The sequence below is a fragment of the Pinus tabuliformis genome, chromosome 4_1, assembly GCF_031772625.1.
Source record: "Pinus tabuliformis cultivar Carrire ecotype Pingquan chromosome 4_1, CPIR1, whole genome shotgun sequence".
Lineage (NCBI taxonomy): Eukaryota > Viridiplantae > Streptophyta > Pinopsida > Pinales > Pinaceae > Pinus > Pinus tabuliformis.
Genome location: NC_142303.1, coordinates 955,997,043 through 956,020,391, shown reverse-complemented (window position 1 = coordinate 956,020,391; position 23,349 = coordinate 955,997,043).

Here is a 23,349-nt window from a genome sequence, read left to right as displayed (position 1 = left end):
GACTGTTAACAGGGTTCATCTATCCCATCCCCCTTATAGACTGGGTGTCCAATATTGTCCCGCTGACCAAAAAAACAAGGCACGATCCGCATTTGCGTGGATTATCGAGATCTCAATCTTGCCTGTCCTAAAGACAATGGTCCTACTCCCTTCATTGATCAAATCATTGATGATTGTGCCGAGAGTGAGATCTTTTCCTTTATGGATGGTTTTTCTGGTTACAACCAGATCACCATCGCACTGGACGATCAAGAAAAGACAACCTTTATCTATCCGTGGGGTACGTTCACGTACAAGAAGCCCCCTTTCGGCCTAAAAAATGCTAGAGCCACGTTTCAAAGCGTAATGTCCTACATGTTTCATGATACTCACAACATTGTCTAGCCTTACTTGGGTGACCTTCTTGTCCATTCTCGTAAGCGCCAAGATCACCCAGACCATCTATGGCAAATGTTTCTGCGCTGCAGACACTATAACATTTGGTTAAACCCGCACAAATGTGTTTTCTGCATAGAATCAAGACAACTCCTCGGCTTCATCATTTCCAAGGATGGTATTTGCCTGGATCCACTCAAATTCAAGGCCATTGTAAATTTACCCCCATCATCCTCGCTGCACCAACTCCAGAGCCTGCAAGGAAAGGCCAACTTTCTCCGTCGTTTTATACCCAACTATGTCGGGCTAGCTACAAGATTTACTTGATTGCTCAAACAAGGAACGTCCTTTGTATTTGACGAGGTGGCCCAAAAATATTTTGATGATCTCAAGACCATCCTTGTAAATGCTCCTCTCTTGCATCCGCCAACCTATTATTGAGATTACTTCCTTTACCTAGCCGTGACCCCTGGCACCATTATTATGGTCTTGGTCCAAGACAATGACGAAGGAAACACACATGTGATCTACTACCTTAGTCGGAATCTCCTCGACACTGAAACGAGCTATGCACATGTCGAGAAGTTGGCTTTGGATGTCGTTCAGGCTTTTCAACGCTTTCGACACTATATCCTTTTGCACACGACTACAATGATGTCTAAATGTCACCCCATGACCTATATTCTGACTCGTCCGTTGCGGGGGGGAAATATTCTAAATGGATCGTGATATTGTAAGAGTTTGATTTGGTCTTCACTATAGCCAAATATAAGAAGTCACTTGTTTTCGCCGAATTGATTTGTTCCCTTCCCTCCAAGTCTATCCCTGCTGGTGCAGATGAACTACTTCCAGATTAGACCCTTTTCCTGATTAACACCCTTGATCCGTGGTATGGTGATATCATTGTGTATCTCCAAACGTCCATGTTTTGGTCCACGTTGACCAAGGATGATCGTCATAGGATTCAACATCACTCCCAACCCTACTATATTATTGGCGATACTTTATACCGTGTTGGTGTCGATTCAGTTCTTTACCGATGCCTTACGATCGAGGAAGCTGAAAGAGTTATCAATGATTGCCACTCTAGGGCATGTGGTGGTCATATGTCTAGTTATGCTACAACTCAAAAAACCATTTTGTTGGTTATTTCTGGCTGTCTATCTTCAAAGACTGCATTCTTGCTGTTTGCAAGTGCCACAAATGCCAAATTTACCAATGCAAGATGCATGCCCCACCCGCTAACCTACACCCCGTCATTAACATTGGTCCTTTTGCCAAATGGGGCATTGATTATATGACATGTAACCCTTGTTTGTCCAGGGGACATGGCTATATTATCGTCACTGTGGATTATTTCACCAAATGGACCGAAGCGATGCCTACATACTCTGCAGATGGTAAGATGGTGGCTCAATTCCTTTTCAACCATATTATTTCCAAGTTCGGCATACCCCAATCCATTGTCACAAACCATGGCTCCCATTTCAGAGATTACATGATGGCTGAGTTGACATCTGCATTGGGCTTGCGCCACGATGGCTCAACCCCATATTACCCTCAGGCCAATGGCCAAGTTGAAGCCGTGAACAAAGTCTTGGTTACAATGCTTCAACGTACTATTGGGATGCACAAGTCAAATTGGCATCTCATGTTCTTTTCAGCTTTGTGGGCCTACCAAACCTCAACCAAAGACGCAACTGGTTTCACACCATTCCAACTGGTCTATGGTCTAAAAGCAACATTGCCGATTGAATGCAATATTCCTTCACTCAAGTTAGTTGTTGAACTCCTCCTTGAAATGTCACCTCAAGAGGAAAGCCTCTTATATTTAGGACAACTGGACGAGACTCGTCGTCTCACAACCTTGGTCATCGAAGCACAAAAGAAACAGGTCAAATCCCATTTCGATTAGTTGGTCTCCCCTCGTGCATTCTCTGAGGGTGATTTGGTCTTACTATATGACCAAGCTAACGATAAGATGGGGGCAGGCAAGTTTGAACCTATGTGGCATGGGCCCTACATCGTGAAACACGTTTTGCAGAAAGGAGCCTATGAGCTTATTGATTATGAAGGAAATCCTCTCAATAAGCCCCGAAACGGGCTTTACCTCAAGAAGTAATATGCTTAGGTCATCTTGCATGGTTACTTGTGTACATTAGTGTGTCATTCATTTTTGTACAACATGATTTTGTGTGATAGTTTTCAAATGACTTTCCTATTTACTATGCTTTTCTTGCTTTGCAGATGTCTGCAACTCCCCACATTAGTTTCGCTGATAGTGCTTGCCGTAGTACCTGGAACTATCATTCGCGGCATGGGCTATTTATGACCCTAATGGTGATTTGATTGACCTTCAAGGTATCTGTTTAGTCTGCACAACCAACAACATTGTTGAATATAGTGCAGTCATCAAACTGTTGTCAGAAGCCATCGCTCTGGGCATTAGAGAATTGGTTGTCAACGTGGATTCACAGCTTGTCATCCTTCAACTCAATGGACAATATTCCGTCAGGAACCCTCAAATATTGAGAATGTATCTCCATATCCGTCTATTGGAAAGGCATTTTGATTACATTACATATCATCATATTCCTAGACGCATGACAGATGCATTAGCTAATTATGTGTTGGATAGAAATTTACGAAACATGTAAAAGATAAAACAAACCATTTATACCATAGTAGATATGAAAATAAAACATATACATATATATATGGTGATAATGTTTGATACATCAAAACCCCAAAAAATAATATGCATGTCTAAAATAACATCGGTGGCTCGCAAACCTCATATATTCGTGGCACGCAGGCCTCAAAAAATATGTAAGTGATGGACCTAGGAACTAATCAACATGGTGATCATGGTAGCACGATATGAATCATGCAACATGAGTCAACAATTGACGAATCTGATCCGAGACTCCCACCGTGTGTCTCTAGTACTGACGCGGAATGTCTCCTACCCGAGCATACTCCGGGATACCATGAGTTAACCCCTCAAGGTTCCTTGTGATCTCCTCCTCGTTGTCACTCCCTTCCTGATAAGGGGCAACAAAATTGATAGGGTAGGGGATGTGCCTGGCTATTGGGGACATCCCAGAAGGCTACTCCGGTCCAACGTCTGCATTAACAAGAGAAATGTTATAAGCACATATATACCAAAAACAATTAAAAAATCTCAAAATTAAAATTTGATTGTTTACCTTCATCATCGAAGTCCTCTCCATTTGGTAAGGGAATATTTGGATCTCCACAGAAATCAGTGACACTATATGGCTAGTCCACCAGGACATTTTTTGTCGTCGTAGCCATGAAAATAATGCAGGTCGGTATGACATGTGCTGACCCCTAGTGATCCTGGGCATCAAACGGCTCCAATGGGCCATCCGCGGATTGTGTGGCATAGGAGGATCTACCTCAGTAAGATGATACTGGAACAGTGGTACTCATTCCAGGAAGAAGGTCACAAGTATAGATCCAAAGAAAAATTGCTTTAGATTCCCCGCCTTAGCTTTGGACATCTGGCGCTTGATGTTCATTTTCATGGCCTCTTTCCAGTTGAATATCGTAGGTTCTGTGCAATCAATAGCATAAAGGAACTTCGACTTGTTAGTCTCATGTTCCGCCTATGACCTCGCCACTCTATTGATAGTCAATAGAAGCACCTTCAGTGTCAGATCCCGAACACTGGAAATCTCTATCTTCCCACCCTTGGACTTCAGGGCCTCGGGGCAGTGTTCAGCAAGTAAGGAAGATATACTTGCCACAATTGGTCGTGACACATACAAGTTCATTGGTTCCCTTCTATGGGAAAATCTAGTGATGAAGTATATATCTGAAGTTTCCAACTCTAGCTCCTGGTCGCCAATGACAAAAATATCCTGATTAATGTCCCAAAGACTAATCAGGTACCGAAGCAACTTGGGTTGGGCTCACATCCCTAGCGTAAGAAAGAATTTGAGGAGCTCGTAAGCCCTCAAAGCTTCTAGGAAATTTGGGTCATTCATTACATGGGTATCAACTTCCTCATGTTCCTTTTCTTTCCAGTCCACCATTTTCAGCAATTCCCCCCTGCAAAATCCATTAATTTGAGTCAATAATCATCCTTGGCCCATAAAATTTAAGTTTAAATGATTAGTTTTTGAGAAAATAGCGTTATTCCCTATCCACGGTGCCAACATGCCTGTTTTAAAAATAGTTGTGCCAATCGGCACAGATGGCTATGTTAATCACCCTTGGCCAGTGCGATTCCGTGCCCAGAAACCGCGTCGACCGAGGGCGAAAACATTTTTCAAGAACCTCCTCAAAAAACTAAAAAAATTGGTTAAAAGAAGAAATAAAGAACATGTAAATGGAGATTAGGGCTTTGGCTATTACTTGGAACTAGCAGCTCGTTGATTGACCTCTCGGATCTCCCGCAATATTCTCCAGAAAAATTACGACAAAAGTGAGTAAAAGTCTTCACAGCAAAGGTAAAATGGTAAATGGTAAAAATATATTTACTTTTCCCCTTTTTATTCATTTTTCCATGAAAGTATTAGGTTTTTGTAAATATGTTGACCTATTTTGCCTCAAGGACTCGATAATGCACTTTACCTAACTTGTGCAGCGACAAGTGACGGATGTTCGACAATGACAACGAATCACGTTTTAGCTCTTTTCTTGACTCGTTAAACTCATATGAAAATATTCCCAGGTGTTTTTCCCTTTTGACTCGTAAAAGAAAATAAAAAGGGGGTCTGCTTTTAGCTCTTTTCTGACCCTTTAAAAGTGAAAATATAGTCGAGCCCTTGTCGTTTCGAACTCGTTAACAGATGCGAAACATTGTGTGCCCAATACAAGTTTACCCCTTTTTTCGGACTAGGAGGCACTATTTACGAAAAATGTACTCCTTGACTAAAATGGTCAAGCGGTTCTCTCAAGTATCATTTTCTACCTTTTCGGGCTCGAGAGACACAAATGTACAAAAAGGGACCATGTGGAGTTTTCTTTTACGTTTCTTTTTCAAACTCCCTAAACATGAAAAAGATACTGAGTTACACCTTTGTCGGACTCGTTAAACTATTAAGTGACATCGGATTCGTCACCATGACGAACATGAGCTTCTCCTTCCTAGGGCTCGTTAAACTTACTAGGTCGGATTTGTACGAAGGATGAAATTACAGTGCAAGCATATGTTATCCCCTTCAAGATTGCAATTAAAAAATAATTGGGGTACCTGCCAAAAATGGTGGGGGAAAATTTGGAAATCTATCAGTTGTGTCGGCAGCTTACTCTTGAACATGACACTCTTTGCTTCATGTCTGGTTGGGACATCCTCCTTTGTATCGTTGACCTTCCTAGGTTTGGGATGTTTATTTTTGCCTTCCATTTGATCTCTACCATGTCATCATGATCACCGATCCTATGGATCCAAACTTCCAGTTGTGTCGCTGATATGTTCAAGAGTTGTCCTTCTGCAGTTACACTTACCTCTGATTCTCTGTATCATCCAAAATCATTTTGCATCCTCTCGTCTCGCGTCGATGATGTGGGATTCATTATGGCCCTCCTTTGACACCGTCGTTTTCCGTTGACTTCAACTCATTATACAAGAACTTTACCAAGAGACTCCTTTTTGGTACCTTAGAGCTTGCATGCCCTAATGGCAAGTTCTTCGCACTCGACGACAAGTTCACATCATTGGCTTTCGATCGAGTGATTTCACGGGTGTTCGACTGTAGTTCCTCTATTCACATTCTATGGATTGTGTTGATCGTACCTTGAGGACCATTGTCATTATTGGTGGTTTCTCTCGCGCTTGTTAACAATTTACATCATTGACTGGTAATCAAGAATCTTTCTAGCATGTTCGACTTCAACACATCTATTGACATGATTAGAATTTGTACTTTGTTTGGGTTTTGTTGGAGCGCAAGACCTTGGAATCAGATCACAAAAATTCCAGGTTGCGAAGTAATGTGACATGGTTACGATGATATACATGTCTCTTTCAGATGGCTGGCTGTGACCAGACCATGAGTTATCATATGTGATCCTTCTCATTATTAGATAGATGCGACCATACCTTGGTTTCGTTATGTTCCTCTTTGACGAATAGCTACGCCCATACCTGGATCCATTTACATGATCATTCTCTGGATCGTTGTGTCCATGCCACGATTCATGTATCATTTGACAGAGATCTCAGTCTATGTATATGTATCTGTACTTGCTTGCAGGTTTTCCAACGGCAGACCGGTTCCCCACATTGATTTATAAAGTAGTTCATGCCTCACTCTAGCTCGGCCTTCACGCTTTAGGGGGCATCTATTACATAACATTTTGTCACTATCCCTGTACTCCACGTTCCTTGATCCTGGAGGACCTCTACAGTGAACCCCACATGCTTTGCCTTCATGAAGAAACTCCTATTGTGTCCCTCTTCATGAGCAGATAAATTCTCTTTTGCACCATTTCCCCTGAAACTTCTGTTTTGCCGAGTTTACAAGACCGGTGCTAATGACCTTTGTCTCCCCCGTGCCGATGTGCAGCGATTAACACTATCCCTCGCGCCGATCGGAGCGACTAAGTTGTGTTCCAGTCGCGCCGGTCCTGTTATGGATTTTTTTTAAAATTAGGAGCTGAAGCTTCAACTCTAGAAGCTTCGTAACAAATGGTTTGGCCAGATGGGGTCAAGGATGACAATTTGGGCTCCTTTCCCCTATAATGATGGAACTACTTCAAGGGATAAGACCTTATCCATGAGAAGATGATCCATCTTCCTACAAGCTAGTTTTTGGCTGAGTGTTGATATTGGTGTGCTAATGCTATTTTGGTTTGGAGTAGGCCTCAAGCTATTACTAGTTGCAACTATATAGTTCTGTGAGGGAGAAGTGTGATTTGGTTTGGAGTGAAGCCTAAAGGAAAGAGCCTTAAAACTATTGTTGATTGAGGCCATCATGGAATGCTAGCAGAAGTGTGTGGGAACCTAGTCTTGTTAGAGGAGGACTGCAACGTCAAGATGAATGGTTGTAATCTCTCTTTGATATTAATATATGCAACTATTGATTGATTTCCTACATGTTTTTTCATCTTACATATTCATGGCTTAATGTTACTTGACTTGTTAAGTAGGTTGAATTACAATTTGTCTATTATTGCGTTTGTCATCTGTTGTTGTTTACTTGTTTTAGGTACTTGAAGAAGGAAGCAAGAGATAGTTGGAGCGAGCAAGCAAGGACATCATCAAGTGGGATAAGCAGACCAAGAGGTAGGTCCTCTTGATTGATTCTAACCTAAGGAAATCTTCCATAGAATGTATCTGTTGTGGCTAGACCCATCATTGGGCTAGAGGAATTTGTTTGCGTCCACACTTATAATTTTACTTCACCACAGGGCATTATGATTGGAGGGATACAACATAAAATATCTTAAGGGAAAGATTTTATTGGCTTATTCTATTTTCACATGTGGGAGAAAGGGTTAGGAGTTGTACATAGTGTCAAATGTTTGCTGGAAAGCAGAGATTAGCAGCCCTTCCATTGGTTCTAGTCTTAGACCAAGCACCTTTCTTTCAATGGGGATTGGATTTCATTGGTGAAATTCACCTCCATCAAGTAGTCAGAACATATGGATATTGACTACCACAGATTAATTTACCAAATGGTTAGAGGCCATTCCAGTCAGAAATGCAACTAATACTGTTGTTATCAAATTTATTGAAGAATACATATTGTCTAGATTTGGATGCCCTAGGAAAATAGTGACAGATAATGCAACAACATTCAACAGTACTAAGATGATTGAGTTCTGTCAGAAATATCAGATCTTGTTGCATCATTCTACTCCATACTATCCACATGGAAATGGATTGGCAGAGTCCTCAAATAAAAGTTTGGTTAAAGTTATAAAGAAAACATTGGAGGATCATAAAAGGAGTTGGGACAATCATCTCATTTATGCACTTTGGGCCAACAAGATTTCACCCAAAAGATCGACAGGTAAATCCCCTTTTCAGCTCGTTTATGGTAAATAAGCTATATTTCCCACCCATTTAGCTCTTCATGTCATGAAGTTTTTGCAAGAGTCAAATGAAGAGCTTGGTGTCTTATCTTGAAGAATAAATCAGATCATATAATTAAATGAGGATAGAGATGAAGTTCATTACAAGCTTAAGAAATATCAGAGTAAAATGAATATGTTGTTTGATAAGAAAGTTAGGGAAAGAGACTTTAGGGAAGGTGATTTGGTACTAATATTGGATGCTAGGAGAGAAGATAAAGGAAAACATGGCAAGTTTGAAAACCTCTGGTTGGGACCTTTTAGCATTGTTGAGGTTAAGGGTAATAACACTTTCATCTTACAGAATTTGGAGGGAGAGTATTCCTCATTGTCTCTCAATGGGAAATACTTGAAGCACTACATTTAGTATTGAGAGGTTTCCATTCATTCATCATTGTATAATATCAGAGAGTTTATTTTACATGTAGTGTGTATTTGTTTCAATAGAGACCCCATTAGCCCGAGGAGAAGGCACATGGATCTGCAAGTTCTCTGCAACCTGCAAGAGGAAGCAGTGCCCAGTTGGAGCCAATGTTGTAACATGCTTTATTTTTTATAAGTTAGTTTTTATTTGTAAAAGAGGGTATGAAAAATTAAAGAAAAAACGAAATATGAAAAAAAAAAAGAAAAAAGAAAAAAGAAAAAAAGAAGGAAGGTGATGAAATAAAACCCCATCAAAAGAAAATGAAAATTTGTATAAGTGTGCCTATTTAAATGCCACTTCATAGAAATAATTTGCATTGTAATAAATCAAGGTTTTGTGTGCAGCTTGTTTACGTGCCACAACTTTTTCTACTGATTTGGATCATATAGTTTAATCTTGATCAAATCATTTAAATTTATGTTTTAGATTAGTGAATAAGTTCACCAAACTGCTTAATCTTGGTCGAACACTAGAAGATCAAATACAATAGGATAAATTAATGGCCTAATATGCTCAAAATTTGGCCAAAGTTGTATTAGAATAGGATTACAAGTGAATTAGGTAAATAATCGTTGCTAGTCTAAATGCACCAAAATTAGATTAATTTTTAATTAGGACTTAATTACCTTTAAAACGGTGATTAAATTTTGTAAATAAACATTCATATGATTTTTAGTCAAATTCAATAAACGAAAAAAGTGATTTGACATGAAGCGATAAAGTTTGAGAACAAATCAACAGTGATCCACTTCCCCACCCAGATCAATGGCGGGGAAGCAACTTTGCACCTCCTCGCTATGATATGTGATAACAACTGGGGGGGGTTGCGAGAAGTAGTTTTATCGTGCGGGCCCCTCACTATGTGTCACCTCCTCCATGCTTCACACCCCCGTCACACATTACCACTTACCTCCACCCCCCCTTCTGAAATCCACCTATATGATTTCTCGCACCTCCCAATACCGCGCCAACGGTTATATCTTCTTGCTGCTACATGCCGCGTGTCCCTATCTGTTTCCACTGGTCCATTTCCTCCCGTTATTGTTCTCCCTTTGCATTAAATTCCCATCTTCTCGATAAATAATGGCTTTCCCGTAACGGTAAATTAATCCCGACATAAATAATCCCCTTGCCCCATTACGCTTGCTTTCCTAAACTGCTCTTTTCACTGTTCCTGTTTTACATTCTATGCCACTATTGAGCTTACAACCAACACACGTCACCTTAAGGTATCTATGTTCCTTTTCTCTTATCCTTCATTACAATTCTGTAATGATGGCTCCTAAGAGAAAAGACAAGCCATCTGCCAGTTCTTCTGCATTACAGGAAAACCCAAAAGCCTCTGATGCCTTAGACCTGGATCACATTCCATTGGTTGACCAATATTTCAAAATCACAAATACAAAATGTGAATTTGACATGTTTGAATTACACAATTGGCTTAAACAAACCTATATTGACTCTGAAGATGACATAAATCTATAGTAACCCTTTGCAGCGAACTGTGGTAGCTCAGAATGGAGACATTCTGATATCTATCACCCTAGAAATTATCAACAAAATGCTTATGATCCGTGAAAATGATTCCCTTAGATTTTTCTCCACTACAATATTAATCAACCTATACCACAAGTTCACCTTCCCTCAATGTTGAAATGTGGCAACAAGAATATTCCAATTTTAATTGTCTTTGAATTAAAATTGTGAATTAAATTCGAATTTAGTCTCACTAGCTGCTTGAAAAACAATTAATTAATTCATCTTGAGTTAATTAGTTGGAGAAATTCAAGTTAGAAGTCTTTGTGAAGTCATGCAACAGTCATCCCTTAAATTAAGGAGATTATCCCTTAATTAAGTAGATAAGATTGAGTTATATTTGAGTTGTAATTAGTTATCTCAGTTTACTGAGTTAAGTCGAGTTAAATTAGTTCCAAACTGTTTGAGGAACTAATTGTGAATTATCAATCAATTGATGCATGCATGCACTCAACAAGTGTACTCCAGATAACTGAAGATTCCTCATCAGAAACTCATGCATGTCTGTTCTGAGAAAGACCTAATTGAGCTAAATGTCAAGGACAATGTACTATCAGTTGCATGTTTTCATAAAGGAAACTCATGCATGCAGAAGGATTAATGCACAGGAGGATTGCGTAGTTTTACAGGGTGTGAGATCAGTGTTCCACTTGGTTACAAGAGGATCACCCAGGAGAAACTGCACAAGGAAATAGAAGGCTTGGAGGGTAGAGAGGAAGGCTTGTGCGAAGCCAGGTTTGCCTGTGAGCATCCAGGAGGATTGTACTAAGAGTTGGTTCGCTGTGAGAGCTAAGTCTTTGTATTATTCTGATATATTTCCACCTCGTATGATAATACAGATAGTGGGGTTTCTAGCTGAGGCTTTCCCCTGAGTATTTTCTGTGTTTAATGTGTATTGATTCTTCTTCTCATGGTTATATGTGTTCAAATTTTATTCAACTCGATCTTTAAGCTTCTGCAAGTTTGATAGTAGAAGTAGATTATAGTATTTTTCTTTGATATATTGCATTATCGAGTTAATCTATAGTCAAAATTTTTACATAGATCTCAGAGGTAGATTTTTAGAGAATTTGGAGGAAATTCTACATGGTATCGGAGCAAATATTATCGGAGCAGCGAACAATATACAGAGAAGAGAATTCGAAGTTTGAAGTTCGGGGTTGCAGGAGAAAATCAAATTCATATCATACTTCAAATTGAGATGGGACATTATTCGACTAATTAACCATCGGAGAAGTCCAAGAAGGGATCCTCGGTATGATTGGAAGGTGAGGCATTAGCCTCTCAGTTCAAAATGGACTTTACCCTCATCGCATGCATGGTGTCATCGATGATGGGTTGTGTCTGGTATATTGACAGTGGAACCTCATTCCACATGATCAATGATAAAAGTTTATTCAGTTCCTTGGAGGAGAAAGACTTGAAGATGCACATAGAGATGGGTGACAACGGAAATTATAGTGTTTCAGGAGTGGGCACGATTGATTTTTAGAGGGAGCATGGAGCTCCTCTCACCTTGACAAATGTGATGTATGTGCCTGGACTGAAGAAGAACTTGGTATCTGTCGCGATGTTGGAGAACAAAGGCTATGATGTTGTCTTCAGTAAAGGAAAGGCATTCCTAAGACACATAGACACGGGTCAGACCAAGAGGATAGGGATTTGGGTGAAGAATCTCTATAAAATAGAGGTAGATGATTGTGCAACATTGAGTATGAAAGCAAAATTGGTGCAAAGCCAAGACATTAGCAAGTTGTAGCACACGCAGTTGGGCCATTTGCATCATGGGGCTTTGAAGATAATGCAACAGATATCTACAGGACTTCCCAAAGGTAAACTTGAGCAAGTTGACACATGCAAAGGTTGTACCTTGGGAAAGTACACTAAGTCTTCCTTTCATTATTGAGACAGTCAAGAAAAGGCTATCTTAGAGCGAGTTCATATAGATGTGTGTGGACCATTCTTAACGGCATCCAAAACGAAGCAAAGGTATTATGTGATTTTCATTGATGATTTTTCTCGTAAATGCTAGATTTATTTCATGCAAAAGAAGGACCAAACCTTCTCAAAGTTTTGTGAGTTCAAAGCTTTGGTCGAGAAAGAGTCAGGGAAGAAGATCAAGGCCTTGAGAAGTGAAAACGATGGAGAATATGTCTCTCGAGAGTTTAAATACTTCTGTGCAGTGGAAGGAATTAAATGAGAGTTGACAACACCTCATAACCCACCGCAGAATGGGGTGTCCGAGAGCAAGAACAGAACTAATGTAGGGGCAACACGGGCAATGCTGCATAACCAAGGCCTACCATTTCACTTGTGGGCTGAGGCATGCAACACAATAGTCTATTTGCAGAATATAAGCCTGCATTGCATACATGGGATGAAAACACCAAAGGAAGCTTTCTCCCGTAAGAGACCAAATGTGGGTCACTTCAGGATCTTTGGCTCATCGGTATATTTCCATGTGACAAAGGATGCACGGAAGAAGCTTGAGCCAATAGCAGAGTTGGGGATACTAGTGGGGTACACTGATACACCTCACAACTATCAGGTGTACTTGCCTACTAGTCGGAGGACAGTGGTTCGCAGAGATCTCAAGTTTGATGAGTAGAAGGCCATGCGAGTTTCCCTTGAGAGGGAGCTCCAACTACAGTATGTGGAGGAACGATTGGTTCCTAAGGAGGAGGAACCTCATACTGATGTGGAGTGGCCGCATGAAGAGGTTCCAGGAGTGGAGACATCCACTCAAGCAGAGTCTTCCAGAGATGGACGAAAGTACACAAAAGAAGCTGACAGATTATTGTAGGATGAGAGAGAGAATGTGGGAGTACCATCTTCTCAACGTAGACAGAGGAGGTCACCTAAGAGGTACATTGGATACATGACCCTTGCTGGGGAATGTGTTGAAACCGAGCCATCTTCCTTTGAGGAAGCAGTGCAACAACCGATTTGGGTTGATGCTATGGTGGAGGAGTATGACTCCATAGTTTGTAACAGTGTTTGGGACATGGTTCCAAGACCGGAGAACAAGTCAGTTGTGAGTTCCCGTTGGCTTTACAAGGTAAAGCAAGCTGCTAATGGTAGTGTGGAGAAGCATAAGGCAAGATTTGTTGTCCGTGGCTTTTCACAAGTTGAGGGGATTGATTATGATGAGACTTTTGCACCTGTCATAAGGTACTCATATATCAGATCAATGTTGGCACTATCATCATAGATGGGTTGGAAGATCCATCAGATGGATGTGAAGACTGCATTCCTCAATGGCGATGTTGAAGAAGAGGTGTACATAGAGTAGCTGGAAGGTTTTGAGACCTTCGATCGTGAGTCACATGTGTGCCGACTCAAGAGAGCGTTGTATGGGCTGAAGCAAGCACCTCATGCTTGGTACACCAGGATAGACAACTACTTCATCGGGTTGGGCTTCACAAAGAGTGAAGCTGATGTTAACCTGCACAACATTGTGGTGAAAGGTAGGTTGTTGATCATCGTTCTTTATGTTGATGATCTCATATTGACTGGTGATGATCAATTGATCGTGTCTTGCAAGGAGGATTTTGCAAGAGAATTCGATATGAAAGACATGGGTCTCATGTATTACTTCCTTGGTATGGAGGTGTGGCAGAAGGATGGGGAGTTGTTTGTGTCTCATGGCAAGTATGCCAGCGGGATACTCAGGAGATTCCACATGGAGAAGTGCAAGCCCATGCAGACTCCTCTAGCAGGTAATTAGAGGAAGGAGGATGCTACTTTAGGAGAAGTAGTGGAGGCTACTGATTATAGGCAGCTTGTGGGTTCATTGATGTACTTAGTGAACACACGACCAGATTTGTGCTATGCAGTGAACCAACTGAGTCTAGTGATGGTTCAGCCTACAAAGATGTTTTGGAAGGTGGCAAAGCATGTGTTGAGATACCTCACAGGCACATCTGAGTATGGATTATGGTACAGACAGACAAAGGGAGTGGAGCTACAAGGCTTCACTGATGCAGATTGTGCAGGGATTCCATCAGATCAGAAGAGCACATCGGGAGGGATTTTCAACCTTGGGTCAGCGGTAGTTTCTTGGTACAACAGGAAATAGAGGTCAGTTGCACTCAGCTTGGCAGAGGCAGAATACATGGCTATAAGTGAGGCAGCATGTGAGGCCATCTGGATGCGGGAAATCCTAGTTGATTTGTTTGATTAGAGGATGGATCCAACTGTGATCTATTGTGATAATCACAATTGTATCAAACTCTCTGAGAATCTAGTATTTCATGATAGGTCCAAGCACATCGACATTCGGTATCATCATCTCAGAGACTGTGTAGTGAGGAGGATCATGTTGCCGCAGTATATTTCGACAGAGGGGCAAGATGCTGACATTTTGACAAAGGCATTGTCAAACTGTAAATTTGAGTTCCATAGAGACAGGATCGGGGTGGCAGATAATCCCTTTCTTGTTGAGAGGGAGTGTTGAAATGTGGCAACAAGAATATTCAAATTTTAATTTGTTCTTGAATTAAAATTGTGAATTAAATTCAAATTTAGTCTCACCAGCTACTTGAAAAATAATTAATTAATTCATCTTGAGTTAATTAGTTGGAGAAATTCAAGTTAGAAGTCTTTGTGAAGTCATGCAACAGTTATCCCTTAAATTAAGGACATTATCCCTTAATTAAGGAAATAAGATTGAGTTATATTTGAGTTGTAATTAGTTAGCTCAATTTACTGAGTTAAGTCCAGTTAAATTAGTTCCAAACTGTTTGAGGAACTAATTGTGAGTTATCAGTTAGTTGATGCATGCATGCACTCAACAAGTGTACTCTGGATAACTAAAGATTCCCTCATCAGAAACTCATGCATGTCTGTTCTGAGAAATACCCAGTTGAGCTAAATGTCAAGGACAATGTACTATCAGTTGCATGTTTTCTCCTATAAAGGAAACTTATGCATGCAGAAGGATTAATGCATAGGAGGATTGCACAATTTTACAGGGTGTGAGATCAGTGTGTGAGATCAATGTTCCACTTGGTTGAGAGTCTTCCACTTGGTTACAAGAGGATCACCCAAGAGAAACTGCGCAAGGAAATAGGAGGCTTGGAGGGTAGAGAGGAAGGCTTGTGAGAAGCCAGGTTTGCCTGTGAGCATCCAGGAGGATTGTACTAAGAGCTGGTTAGATGTGAGAGCTAAGGCTTTGTATTATTTTGATATATTTCCACCTTGTATGATAATACAGATAGTGGGGTTTTTAGCTGAGGCTTTCCACTGAGTATTTTCTATGTTTCATGTGTATTGATTCTTCTTCTCATGGTTATATGTGTTTAACTCTGATTCAACTCGATCTTTAAGCTTCTGTAAGTTTGATAGTAGAAGTAGATTATAGTATTTTTCTTTGGTATATTGCATTATCGAGTTAATCTACAGTCAGATTTTCTACATAGATCTCAGAGGTAGATTTGTAGATAATTTGCAGGAAATTATACACCCAAAGAGCTCAGATTTTTGAGATCTTTCTCCCTGAAGATGCTGAACTCCCTAAAAATAATCCTCCTTATCCAGCATCCATGTTCCCTAAGAGAGCTAAACACATCATTTCCCTATTTTCTTGCTTGTTAGGCTACCAAACAGATCAATGGGTAGATGAAGCTATCCTAGGTTATCTATCCATTTTCTCTAAAGAAAACAAACATGCCTTCATGTATAATTACAATCAATTCTTGGCTGAAACTATGCATGAGAAATTGATGAATATTACTACTGAAGGAGTGTTTAAATACTCCTCTGTGCTAGTACATATGATTATTTTTTAGCAGGGAGACAAGTTACCTATTGTTCTACACAAGCAGGATGATCAACAAGTGAATCAAGCAGTCACACAGTGGACCTCATTGATTAGGAAGAACTCAACTGAGTTCAGATTTTCAGACTTCATTGATTGTTTCATTCACCCAATTGCACAGCTTCTCAGCAACCAGAGTGAACCCAGGATCAGTACAAAAATCAAAAGGATCCTGCATATTAGTGATCAAGCTAGAACAAGAGACTGCTATATTTACCAACACTATACAAAGATTAGAGTATATGGGTGCGAATTGGCTCCATATAAATTGCCCAAATATGTTCTAATGAGAATTTTCTCTCTGGAATATATTAAGGCAAATGATTAAAATGGATGAGCTTCATTTTATTTCAAGGAAGATGAAATCTTAGTTTAAGATAAATTCACAGGTAGGATCATTCATTTGTAATACTAGTTCAGTAAGTTTAGAAGTAGATATAATACTTAAACAGATGGGGTTTCAACCAAACTTCACTTGGTCTTATGACCCATTCAGTATTATTTCAAACCTAAGGGTGGAACTCAAAACCATTCCTTACAATCATACACCAAGACCAGAGATTGAGAAGTACAGAAATCAAGAACAATGGGAGGAGAATACACTTCAAGAAGCAGAAGAACAGGTTTTACCTCCTTCTACTCTCCAGACTCCTACTTCTCAAACCAAGCAGGACAAGAGGCCCAAAGAAGGATCTTCATCATCAGCAGTTTATGAAAAGGAATTCATACATTATCAGAAGAAACCAAGGATTGAATCCAAAGGTGCTACTACTACTCAGGATCAGAAGGAGCCTACCATCATTAATTTGGATGATTCACAGGTTTCCATAGGGATAGAATAACCTGTAATCACTACTCCATCTTCTTCTTCAGATTCACAAAATTTGTTAGAAATCACCCAATCTGCAAGAGAAAGTGAAACAAAGGAGCCAAACATCTTCACAAATTTCCTTAAAATTAAGTAGAATAATGAAGCTTTAAAGGCAAATGTTTATGCACAGTTTTGGAAGCAGACTTCTACTTCATAGCATAGGTTGTTGACAACTTTTGACGTCGAAAAGGGTAAAATGCAAATGGCATTTCTACAGGCTCAAGTGCCTTTTCCCAAGGCTTCTTCTTATTACAAGAAGGCTGTGTTTTCTTTTGATGCTAATCAGATACACCCAATTGGTCAAATGGACATGCATAGGCAGTCTAGTGGGATGATTTTCTCTATCATGACCAATACTACTATGGCATTGTCAAAATGTAGAACTTCTCTGTCAAATGTGCAGTCACAATTGAATATTAAAAATATATCATCTTTAGCAAACGATAAGAGGGTCAGGTCATTAGAAGACTTAGTGATTAAAATTGGATATGCCCCTACTGATGTTAAAGCTGCAGAAGATATTATCAAAAAGAAAATTGCAGATATTACAACATTGAGGAAGCAACTCAAATTGCCTTCTATAGAGGACCCTCAGACCAAGGAGATAGCAGAAAGTGAACAACACAAGGAAGAAATGCTCAAGTTGATCATTGAGAAGAATGTACAGATAAAGACCATGGAGGAGCAAATTGAGAATTTTCTTAAGGAAAAAGAGCAATTTACTTAGTTAGCTATAACTCTCATCACAAATATTCCTATTACAGTGTCTAGAATAGCAGGGGAATCGACATCAGCCACAACAGAATCTACATCAACAACAAGATATTTGAACAAACTCTTATAGGAGATTACTCACCAGAAACAAGAAAATGAAACGCTTCACAAGAAATTTAAGAATCTGGAGGTTTAGAAGATAAAAAATGACACTCTGTATGTTGAAGAAATGCAGAAGACCCACATGTTGACTAAAAGGATAGAAGAGTTGCAGAGTGAGTCATTAATGGCTCAAACCTTGGCCCAAGCCAAGGAAAGCATTTGGGCAGATATTAGTCAGGCCATAACTGAAGTATGGCCCTCCATTCAGATCATTTTTGAGCAAGAGGAACTTATAAACAGATGTTAGATATCTATTGATGAAGTGAAGCAACTTCTTAAAGACAAACCAAGTGAAGCTACAAACATGATCAAAGTTCTTAATTCAAAAACCAGGGCCGAGTTGGAGCAGATTGAGATTCTGGACAAAACAAAAACCATTTTGGAGATCAAGAAGGTTTTGCAGAAAAAGAACCTTATGACTCAGTTAGAGACTAAGTGTCAAACCTTGAAGATTTTTGTTCAAAGGTTTCATTTTAAATTTAATTTACTCAATCAAAGAGGATTGCCAGGATTAGTGGCCCAAAATGACAGGTTGATCAATTTGGAGGAATACTGCCAAAATCTTTATACTATAGCAACTGATAAAGCAAGTTTTGTAGGCATAAAGGGTCATATTACAGGAAAACAAATGTTAGAAGCTTTAGATTTTGACTTGACAATTAAGCATGAGATTAAACACATTTTTGTAAGTAATCCCACTTTTGAGAAGTATACCAAGGTTGATGAAGTTTACAAGAAATTGGTAAATATTTCTATACCAAGTGAAGACAGATGGGATCACTTGTGTGAAGTTATCGAGTAACTTTCATCAACAACTAATAGACAGCTGGGCAACACTTTTTGGGGACCACATCATCAACAGATTCCTAAAGGATAGTGCCAACACTTAGCAGTTTTAAAATTCCTATAGTTTTGTACTATTTTTGTATTTTTGTTTGAAAAATATCTAGAAGAAATTTTATTTTGTATAAATAACTCCTCCTTCGAGTTATTAAGGGTTGAACCCTTGGATGAGCTTTGAGAACATAATTGTAACCGAGCTGGAGATTTGCTTCAAGTTAATGGAAGGATTCTGAATTTGCCTACTATAGTTTGTCTCCTAGTAAGTTTTTCTTATGTGCTTATTTCATTATGTCTTTCTTCATGTATTTAAGTCTTTATGCAGATATCTGGGTAAGATCATACTAAGCATTAGTCTGTATTAAATCCCCTCTGAAGTTATAAACAATAATTAGGGACTAGTTTACAAGACTATCTGTTATTATAAACTCCTATATATCAATTAATTGTCACACCCATCTGCATTCATTTAAATATATTTTGTTCTATAGAAAACGTTGTTTGCATGTATTCTTTTCTTATAACCAATCAAATATTCTGTCTGAATATTTAGCAAGTTATATTTCATCAAGACTCTGCTATTCACCCATTTTAAATCAATTAACTATAAGCAGACAAATATCAAGCCTTTTATCCAACTTAGTAACTCTTAAGGCTTAAACACACGTTTTCAAATTATTCATAACACTAGCCATCCAAAAACTTTAAAAGCAAACAAAACATTTTAGATGCTCTGGCATGACTAATTGACCTAGATTCATCTCAGAGAACAACCGATCTCATCCCTTAGGAAGAGGATCCCAAACCTCCTTCTCTTGCCCTGTAAATCAAACATAGGCCAGAGGATTGGGGAGGAATATTGAAGGTGGGCTTATGCTGCATAAATAAGGCTAAACGGATTTTCATCAAAGGAGAGGTTTGGAGATTGTGAGAAGAGGCTTATTACATCAAGGCTTTGAGGTCGTAAGTTTGTTCTCCCTTTTATTTAATAAAAAACACTTGTTATTTCCTAATCATATCTTCTCTGATATCATTTGTGGGATTCCTTGATCACCCACATAGGTTATGGTTGGTTATTGATTCAATTTATGATATATGTTGAGTTAAGTGTTTCATTTATCTTTCATTCTATATACTAGATGCTTTGATCCTTTATGTGTTTCTATCTATGTGGATCTCCTTTGAAACATCATGGTAAAGTTGTGGAAAGCGTTGCAACGGTCTCTAAATCATCAAGGAGAAGCTAATTATCGAAGGTATGGAAAGGGGCTTCAATAGGCATTTCATTAAGTTGGTATGTGATCTCTCGAATATTACTTGTTTCAATCAATCATAAGCTAAGGAAAGGTAGCAGTTCTTTTCTTGTTTGTTGCTAGATTTCGTTTGAGATTTAGGGAGATTCAACTTGTCTGCAAGAGGGATTAGTCTACCTAATAGTAATAAGAGAAAAAATGCATAGTTATGAAGACATGCATCGCTGGCATAAACTATGCAATAAATCCTAGTTGAAAACCAAGACTCTTGGCAACTTGGATTTCCCATTTCCCTTTCCCTTTTGCAAATCATTTTTTAGTTCAAACTAATCAATTTGAAGAATTTGTTTCTTTTAATGATATCTCATCAACATCATCAGCAACATTGACACCGACAACAATATATATCCTTGAAGAATTTGAAACAAATCTTAAAGGTTGGTAACATTTCATAGTTGATTCACTCTAAGGAGTAGAAAGGCATTACCTTTGGACCTACAAGAAAATCAATTTCAAAGGCACAAAAGAGAGGTAATTTGAAAGGTAATATCTTGCATAATTGGTCAATTTATTAAAGTTTAGCTATAGGATTTGAAATGTATACATGGACAACTTTCCCATTATTTTTCAATAAAACTTAAATAGGCTTATAAGAAGCCTCAAATATTAATGGCGTCTTAAATAAATCCATATTCCACCTATCACTCTTAACTATTTTGTTGCATAATTAAAAGGTACAAATGTCATCTATGCATATAGTGCTAGCCAAATTAATTTCTCTTGCAAAATCATCCCTTAGCATATCGATAAGCTCATTCTCAATAGATTTTTGAATCCATTCCTCAATTTGGATTTTTAGGGGCAAATATTTTGCACGAAATTGGAAATCATATTATTCTCATCAAAATTTTTGAATGTTAAAGTTTAATCAATAATGGTGATAGGTTAAGTAGAAGCTCCAAAGAGTGCATTTTCTTCCACTGGATTAACCCAAAGTGGCTCCTCAACTTCTAGAAATGGTTTATTTGAAGGGTATAGAATGATTTTCTTAAGAGGTCATCAATGATAAATAGTCACATCACCTAGATCTGTAGCCATGTCAATTATTGCCAACCGAGGCCTACCAAGTATCAAAGGGTAGCCACCTAATATATATTTTGCTTCTAACATCATGAAGTCTACAAGGTACTCCCAAGAGTTGATTGAGACATATCATTCATTTGAAAACAATAAGGGTAATTATCTCAAAAGCTCTCGAAGATTCAACTTTTCCATGGTATATTTAGTCATGGGTGAAACTAGTCGCTCTATTAGGCAGCAAGTTTAAGAACTCATGGCGTACATAAGGCATAGTCGAACCCATTCTTATGCCCTAGCAGAGCACTCTGAGAAGACGCAGCACCACATTTGCATTGAAGAATCCAAGGTTCTCACCAAGATTGGTCATTATCATCATAGAAAGTTCAAAAAAGCTATTGAGATTGAGAAACGATAAGAAAACATAAACAAAAATGATAACTGAAAATCAGTAAAAACTAGCTTCCCACCCTTACCTAAACATTTACTCCCTGAAATTTCTCTCATTTTTTTAAACTAATTTTTTGAGTATATATTTATTTATTATCAAGAATAAATAAATATATTATTAGGATTAGCATTATTAAGGTTTGAATGTGTTTGATTATGATTACTATAAATAATTAGTTTTTATGTATGATTACTATATAGCTTGAGTGGACCTAATGGTTAAGAGCATGCATTTCCTCCTAAGAAGTCACAGGTTCAAAACCAGAGGTGTATGCCTTCGTAGACTTAGGGGTAGAGTATGTATGCCTTTGTAGACTTAGCAATCAAATCGCTTGTATTTGGAGGACACTTTGATTGTGCAGGAATTACCCATCAATTTTAGAGAAATTTGACCAAAAAAACCCCTAGGACACTTTGATTGGGTAATTATGTATGCCTTTGTAGACTTAGGGGTAGAGTATGTATGCCTTTGTAGACTTAGCAATCAAATCGCTTGTATTTGGAGGACACTTTGATTGTGCAGGAATTACCCATCAAGCTTGTAATTTCGATCAATTGCTACTGGATTTTAGAGAAATTTGACCAGAAAAACCCCTAGGACGCGACACTTTGATTGGGTAATTATGTATGCCTTTGTAGACTTAGGGGTAGAGTATGTATGCCTTTGTAGACTTAGCAATCAAATCGCTTGTATTTGGAGGACACTTTGATTGTGCATGAATTACCCATCAAGCTTGTAATTTCGATCAATTGCTACTGGATTTTAGAGAAATTTGACCAGAAAAACCCCTAGGACGCGACACTTTGATTGGGTAATTATGTATGCCTTTGTAGACTTAGGGGTAGAGTATGTATGCCTTTGTAGACTTAGCAATCAAATCGCTTGTATTTGGAGGACACTTTGATTGTGTAGGAATTACCCATCAAGCTTGTAATTTTGATCAATTGCTACTGGATTTTAGAGAAATTTGACCAGAAAAACCCTTAGGACGCGACACTTTGATTGGGTAATTATGTATGCCTTCATAGACTTAGGGGTAGAGTATGTATACCTTTGTAGACTTAGCAATCAAATCACTTGTATTTGGAGGACACTTTGATTGTGCATGAATTACCCATCAAGCTTGTAATTTCGATCAATTGCTACTGGATTTTAGAGAAATTTGACCAGAAAAACCCCTAGGACGCTTTGATTGTGCAGGAATTACCCATCAAGCGTGTAATTTCGATCAATTGCTACTAGATTTTAGAAAAATTTGACCAGAAAAACGGACCCTAAAAATAATATTAGGTCCCTAATTAATTTATCTTTATTTTGATTTTCACCTAATTTTCATCTTTTATATATATATATATATATTAATCAATTAATTAATTAATATTTTATTTAATTATATATCGGAAAAAATTGAGGTGAAATCTTGATTTGTGTTATTTAAATTGGTTTTTTCACTGCATATTTGGATTCAACACGCTGAAAACCCCTACAACACTTTGATTGTGTAGGGATTACCCATCAAGCTTGTGATTTCGATAAATTGCTACTAGATTTTAGAGAAATTTGACCAAAAAAAAAGACCATAAAAACTTTCAAAAAATCACACTAAAGATATTATATATATATATATATATATATATAACTTTTAATTTTCTTATTAATTAAAATTAACGAGTAGTATAACTCTGGGCTTCTTTTCATATTATTCTTTTTTATTCTTTCACATTTTATTAGTTCTCCCTTCTAATTATTTTTGGTTTATGTTTTCCCACTTTTTCCTAT